We start from the raw sequence: 8,120 nt of genomic DNA, 5'->3' as shown, positions 1-8,120 counted from the left end.
CATCCCGAGAATAAGATCAATATCTGAGTTACCAAGAACCATTGGAGAAGCTAGAAACTTGAAATCACCCATCAAGATAGAAATATCCGGAACCATCATAGTAGAAATCAGACGCTTAGCATGAGACGACTTGCATAGCTCTGGGTAAAGACTTAGTACTAAAATTGTTCTTCGATGCAAATGGGAAAGACATGAAGGAATGCGATGCACCAGAGTCAAAAAGTACTTTTGCGGGAATATCATTAACAGGAAGGTTACCCATGATCACATCTGATGAATCCTCTGCCTGAGCTGCATTCATCAAGTTGACCTTGGCGTGCTTGGGGTTATGCTTGACCACACCTGTACTTGCCGATCTGACAGGAGGAGGAGGAAGACGCCTCTGGTTGAAACACTTGTTGGCATAGTAAACCTTCTGTTGGCACTTGTTGCACGTGACCTCTGAAAGCGGACGGTGATACGGAGCACTCGATCTTGGAGCTTGAGACGAAGTCTTGTTCTGAAAGCCAGGGTTGGGTGGGTGGGAAGATCCACTGCCACCTTTGCTCTTCTGTTGAAACAGCTGACGGAACGGAGGAGGAGGAAGCCAAAACTTCTGCTGCTTGGCCACTTGAGTAGAGGAAGAAGGAGTAAAATCTCTGACTCGCTTCTTGGAAGCATCACACCTCAACTGAGCAGCCTCTTGCTTCAGTGCCATGTTGTAGAACTCATCGTATCTCAATGGCTCGAAGAGAACAAGAGCTAGCTGAATTTCTTCTCTGAGACCACCCTTGAACTGGTATATCATGCTCTTCTCATCAGGGACGTCCTCCTTGGCAAAGCGGGCGAGCTTCTGGAACAACTTGTTGTAGTCATAGACAGACAAAGAGCCTTTCTTTAGATTGCGGAATTCCTCACGCTTGCTTTCAACCATGCTTTGGGGAATATGATGACCTCGGAAATCTCGACGGAAATCATCCCAAGTGATAACACGTCCACCTCTGGAATCCTTGTACTGCTGGAACCATTCTACAGCTTGATTTTTGAGTTGGAAGGAAGCGAACTTAACAAAGTCCTCAGTCCCGACGTTACTGCACTCGAAATGCTTGCACAGATCCACTAGCCAATCGTCAGCATCGGTTGCCTCAACACAATTGCTGAAATTCTTTGGCCCGTTAGCAAGGAACTGGTTGAGTGTAGCAAAATGATTCTGATTGCTGCCTTGATTCCCTTGGTTGCCTTGATTGCGCTCTTGGAGAATTTGCGTGATCAACTGTGTGTTTGCATTGGTTGCGGCCATCACAGCTTGCCATGCCTCTGGAGGAGGTGGAGGTGGTGGCGGATCAGGATTCGGAGTCGTGCGCGTTGGAGGATCCATCCTGAAGAGGTTGACCACCATTAGCACATTGATAGATAAATATTGAAGCTGAATCCAACGGAATGAAAATTGCAACATATAGTCTTCACATCCAAACAAAATGAACGAATGTATTCCTCTTGAAATGGTCACATATCCATAAATTGAGAAGCCACGTAGAATTAAAGTAGAGAAATAAATCAACAAGGTACGGATCAAGAACGAATAATCGGTAAGAAATCCCAATCTCAAACCAATATCCGTGGAAGAAGAACTAGAGCTACTAGAATTCCCACCTATGAAACTCCCGAACCTTTCTGGTTATGCAATCAGGTGTTGGGGATACAGGGGAAGCATAATATCTCACCCAAACTAGCAAATCCTACATCCAACTGTATCCATCCTAGAACACATAACATAGAAACCTTCAGAAACCATCTACCTCAACCTTCGAAAAGCATCCGTTATACAAGTTATGGCGATACTCCCGAACTCCCGCCCCAGTACTGGGTGGCGTTGAGGTTATCTCACCAACGAACTGCATAAAAGAGATTTTCGATGTCGGTGTACTAGACTCAGGTATTCCAGAACTGCAACGATAAAATTATGATGACAACACCTCAGAGCTCAACTCCCCGGGACACTTCCACTAAACCCCTGACAGGAGGCACCAAGACAATGTTCTCATCATAAAACCATCGGAACGATTCCAAGATACCCGCGTGATCCTAAATTTTTTTAGTGAAATTTGAGAAGAGAAGAGTCAAAACTCTACGTCAGGATGCCTTACCAGAGCGATGAGGAGACTGGAAGTAAAAAGAATTCCTAAACTCTCCGATATATAATTCCTAAAGACTGATTTTTTTTTCTAGAAACAACTCGGCCGCTAAAACTATCAAGCAATGGGGCTCCTAAGGTCGGGGAAGGCTCCGATACCAACTTGTAACACCCTCGATGCGACTATATCTCCCATGTGTCGAGGCACGACTTAGAGGAATAATCGCATTGAAGGCATATGTCGCAAGTTAGGCAATCTTCACAACATCCCATGGAATATGATAATAAAAGGGGAGATAGCATAGTTGGCTTACACTCGCCATGTCAATCAAGTACATAACTAACATTACATCATCCAAACACTCATGGCCCGACTACGGCGCCAAAATAAAAGAGAACCCAACATGCGACAACGGTCCCGTTCACCCCCAACTGGGCACCACTACTGATCATCAGGAAAGGAGACATAGTAACGTTGAGAGTCTTCGTCGAACTCCCACTTGAGCTCAAGTGCGTCTCCTGGAGCGGAATCATCAGGCCCTACATCTAGTGTAATAGTAATCTGTGAGCCACAGGGACTCAGCAATCTCGCACACTCGCGATCAAGACTATTTAAGCTTATAGGTAAGGCAAGGTAAATAATGAGTGGAGATGCAGCAAGCGACTAGCAAGTATGGTGGCTAACTTATTCGCAAAAGAGAGCGAGAAGAGGAGGCAAAGCGCGAGCGAGAAACTAGGGAGCAACCTGCGCAAACATTACTCCAACACCGTGTCCGCTTCCCGGACTCCGCCGAGAAGAGGCCATCACGGTAACACACTTAGTTGATTCATTTTAATTAATTAAGGTTCATGTTATCTACAACCGGACATTAACAAATTCCCATCTGCCCATAACCGCGGGCACGGCTTTTGAAAGTTCAGTCCCTCCAGGGGAGTCCCAACTTAGCCCATGACAAGCTCTCACGGTCAACGAAGGAATAGACCTCCTCCCGAGACGTTCCGATCAGACTCGGTATCTCGGTTAAACAAGACACTTCGACAGGTTAAAACAAGACCAGCAACACCGCCCGAATGTGCCGACAAATCCCGATAGGAGCTGCACATATCTCTTTCTTAGGGCACACTCAGATGAGACTAGCTACGAGTAAAACCAACCCTCAAGTTTCCCTGAGGTGGCCCCGCAGGCAGCTCAGTTTGGACCAACACTCAAAGGGAGCACTGGCCCGGTGGGGGGGGGGTTAAAATAAGATGACCCTTGGGCTCCGATAACCCAAGGGAAAAAGCGGCTAGGTGGCGAATGGTAAAACCAGTGTTGGGCATTGCTGGAAAAGCTTTAATCAAGGCGAACTATCAAGGGGTTCCCATTATAACCCAACCACGTAAGGAACGCAAAATCCGGGAACATAACACCAATATGACGGAAACTAGGGCGGCAAGAGTGGAACAAATAACTAGGCGAGAGGCCGAGCCTTCCACCATTTACCAGGTATATAGATGCATTAAGATAACCAGATAATATAATGATATCCCAACAAGTAAATAAATGTTCCATCAAGGAACGGCCTTCAATCTTCACCTGCAACTAGCAACGCTATAAGAGGGGCTGAGCAAAGCGGTAACATAGCCAATCAACGGTTTGCTAGGACAATGGTGGGTTAGAGGTTTGACATGGCAATTTGGGAGGCTTGAAAGCAAATGGTAGGCATCGTAGCATTGGCATAGCAAAAGAGCGAGCAGACTAGCATAGCAAAGATAGTAGTGATTTCGAGGGTATGATCATCTTGCCTGCACAGTTGTCAGAGTTGACTGTATCCTCACAAGCAAACTCAACGGGCTCCTCGTTAGTGAACTTGTCTCCCAGCTCTACCCAAACAAGACAAACAAGCAACAAGGGCACAATCAACCACGTGCAAACTCAAACAACACAATGCAAAGATGCGGGATGCAAAATGCAAGATATGACAGGAAATGCACGAACCTGGCCTCAACTTCGAAAACCAAATGTGCCACTGGAAATATGAGATGAAATCGCTTGAAAACGATATAAAGAACGTCGGAATCGGAGTTACAGTTTGGAAATGGCAAGCGATTCAAATATGGCACCGGTCTGCGATTTACAGCAAGTAGCCAACTAAATGCAATGAGATGAACATTCTACAGCAACCAAACATGACAACAAAATACATGGCAGGGATGCATTCAAGATGCTTAAGAAAAGTCTAGCACTGAGCTACGGCCAATTCATCCATTAACAGGTTCAAACAAGCATGGCAAAAATGCATATGGAAAACAGATCTCAGACTTAGTGAAATTAACACTTGTCTGGAATTTCAGATCAGGTAGCACTCTTCAGAGCAACAAAACTACATGCTACAGGAGCTGAACATGGCAAAGTAAAGCATGGCATGGAGCTACTCAAATATCTTAACAAAAGTCCCTTAGTGACCTTGAACCAAAAGGGATCAGAAAATACAATTGCAAGCATGTGAACATAGCAAAAACATAATCAGTTTTCATACTTAGTGAAAACTGGAGCAAGATGAAATATAGCTCAAGTAGGCATGTTTACGAGCTCGATGCACTCACTACAGAGCAAGTCATGGCAAGACAAGCATAGACCCATCAAGAAGGCACAAAATGCAAACTAGACATGGCAAGAACAATAGCATAGCATGCATGGATCAACTACAACATCATCGGCAAAATTGCAAACAAGTTGACAATCTGCCCAGATTCACAAAGTAGCAAAAGTAGAGCTCGATTGACTCAAGCTAGGGTGCTCCATAATTGCAAACAAAGACATGGATGGATAGATCACTACAAGATTAACAAAACATCCTTACTGATCATCCTCAAAAGAGGCACGGATCACTAGGAAACAACAAGAACATATGGCATCATGAGATAAACAGCTCAATGACTTGGTGAAATTGCTAAGTCCCTGAAAACAAAATTAGCAAGTGCACCACTTTGCAAGCTTGTACTAGTCACCACACACATCCTAAAAATATATGGGTTGCACCTCTGGAAAGATGACAAAACCCTTAACAAAACACATGTAGAGCATCAGGTCATAGCATGCACACATTAATCATGGCAAAAATGACAAAATCCTAAATGGAGTAGCAGATCTGACAATTATCTCAGGTAGCCCTCTTCTAACAGCATTTCGGGCATCAAGGTGAACTCAAATGCAAATGATGCAATGGAATGAAATGATGTACTCTCTTAGATGAACATTTTGATATGCTATATGCATGACTCAGAGCTACGGGTGCAAAGTTACGGAGCTACGAACATGAGAACTTGAACTGAAAATTTCGGGAAAAAACACCTCCGGATCTAGGGTTAGACCCGGCACGTGAACCGAGGTTGGATCCGGGCTCGCTGGAGTTCCTGTACGCCGGAGCTCGCCGGAGGAAGGAGGAGGCCGGCCCGGGGCTCGCCGGAGTGGCGGCCGGAGTGCGGGGCCCGAGGGGCGGCGAGGGGCGCGGCGGCGGAGGCGGTGGGCGAGGCGGCGCGGCCGGGCGGGCGAGGCGGCGGGGATGGCGCGGCGGCGAATGGATGGGCCTCGGGGGCCGGCTGTGGGCTTCCCGGGCCCGGGCGGCGCGGGGATCTGGGGACCGGGCGCGGGCGAATGAGAGGCTACCACGTGGCGGTGGTGGCGGCAGGATTTTTCATCCGGCGGCGGGCGGACACGTCCGGCCGCGCGGAGAGGAGGGGAATCTAGGTCTAGGGTGGATTTGATCCGGAAATTTTGGGGGAGATACTATTTTATAGGTAGAGGGAGTTAGGAGAGTCCAAATGGGGTGCGGTTTTCGGCCACGCGATCGTGATCGAACGCTCTAGATGATGGAGCAGAGTTAGGTGGGTTTTGGGAAAAATTGGAGGGGTGTTGGGCTGCAACACACACGAGGCCTTTTCGGTCCCTCGGTTGACCGTTGGAGTATCAAACGAAGTCCAAATGATACGAAACTTGACAGGCGGTCTACCGGTAGTAAACCAAGGACGCTTGGCAAGTCTCGGTCCAATCCGGAAATGTTTAATACTCACACACGAAAGAAAGCTAGAAATGACCACCGGAGGAGAACGAAGCGCCGGAATGCAAAACGGAGAATGGGGAAAATGCTCGAATGCATGAGACGAACATGTATGCAAATGCAATGCACATGATGACATGATAAGAGATGCATGACAGCGGTAACAACACACGAAGACAAAGACCCGAACCCGAGAAAATAAATATAACTTAACGCCGGAAACGGCAAGAGTTGGAGTACAAATTGGGAAAGTTACATCCGGGATGTTACAGCTGAGCTTGGAGTAGTGTCAGGATGGGTGACCAACCAGGAAGTTGCTCCTGGGTGCGCACGAGTGAGGACAAAGTGCGCAGAAAAGACTAGTATTGATCTGTGGGGCTAGTCTAGATCCCGCCAGGAGTAACGACCACCGGCGGGTGTGTCCGGGGTGTTACATCGTCCTGGGCGGGCCGGAGACGCAGCTGCATGACATTCTTTGGGCTGTCCATCTCGGAAAAAACCATGGTAGAAGCGAGGGGGAGGAAAATTTCGGGGAGTTCCCGGTTACGGTGGGAGGTCGGGGGCCGAGCGATGCGCGTTTCTCTCGTACACGTACGCGCGTGTGTGCGAGGCGTTGGCTCTAACTAAACCCGAGCGAGGCATTGGCTCTAACTGAACCCGAGCGATTGCACTGCAGGCTACGCGTTACTGAACCCGAGCGATCGATCAATGACTGTTAACTGAACCCGATCGAGTGATTCCTTGGTTACTGCTGCTAACTGAAGCCGATCGATGGGATGAACTGTGAGCGTTACGGGGGGTTTGGATGAACAGTGAGCGGTGGCATTGCCTCTGGATGAACAGGACCCCGTGGTGTGGTGGAGGGCTGGATGAACAGTAGACGGTGGAGGGGTGCCCGTGGAGGGGTGGATGAACAGGACCCCGTGGTGTGGAGGGCAGGATGAACAGTAGACGGTGGAGGGGTGCCCGTGGAAGGGTGGTTGAACAGGACCCCGTGGTGTGGAGTGGCTGGATGAAGAGTAGACGGTGGAGGGGTGGTTGAACAGTAGCCGGTGGAGTAGCGCACGGTGGAGGCTGGATGAACAGGAGCCCGTGGAGGCTGGAGGAGGTCGACGGTGGATGAACAGTAGCTCGTGGAGGCTGGAGGGGGTTGATGGTGGAGATGAACAGTATCTCGTGGAGTACCATTTTGCGGTACGCCACACCCCTCCCGATGAACAGGACCCCCGTTTCGACCGTAGCGCTCCAACACAAGTCCGTTTCCTCCGTTTTGCGGTACGCCAGACCCCTCACGATCAACAGGACCCCCGTTTCGACCGTTGGAGGTCTGTTTCCTCCGTTTTGCGGTACGCCACACCCCTCCCGATCAACAGGACCCCCGTTTAGACCGTAGGAGGTCCGTTTCCTGCGTTTTGCGATACGCCACACCCCTCCCGATCAACAGGACCCCCGTTTCGACCGTAGGTGGTCCGTTTCCTCCTTGTGCGGTACGCCAGGCCTCGTTTCCATCACCCCTTCCGTCCAAGCCCTCCCGATGAACACGACCACACATTCTGTTCTGACCCATGAACACGACGATGACACTGTTTCTCCGTTCCAACCCAGCCATGTACACGAGCCCTCGCTGTATGTATGCGCAAGTAGGCGTTCGAGACCCCGCCCGTATGTACACATATGTGGCCGTATTTTCTTTCTTGCACCCTGGCCGCTGTACGTCCGTGTACATGCTACGTGTGCGCCTCTACGACAACACGTGTGCGCCTCTACTACGACACGTGCGCGCCTCTACATCCACTATTATATATGTACGCACACGTTTGCTACCAGAATGACAATGCTACGTACGCTTCGACCAGGTGGGTCTCGACTGTCAGGCACTTCCTTGCCTGCGAAGATGTAGCTGGTGGGTCCCAGCAGTCAGGGGGCGAATCGTTTTTTTTTTTTGCCCGGACGCACTTCCTTGCGTG

Source organism: Triticum dicoccoides, chromosome 6A, assembly GCF_002162155.2.
Source record: "Triticum dicoccoides isolate Atlit2015 ecotype Zavitan chromosome 6A, WEW_v2.0, whole genome shotgun sequence".
Classification (NCBI taxonomy): domain Eukaryota; kingdom Viridiplantae; phylum Streptophyta; class Magnoliopsida; order Poales; family Poaceae; genus Triticum; species Triticum dicoccoides.
The sequence above is the reverse complement of the archived record's forward strand: the minus strand, read 5'-3'. Positions refer to the sequence as shown.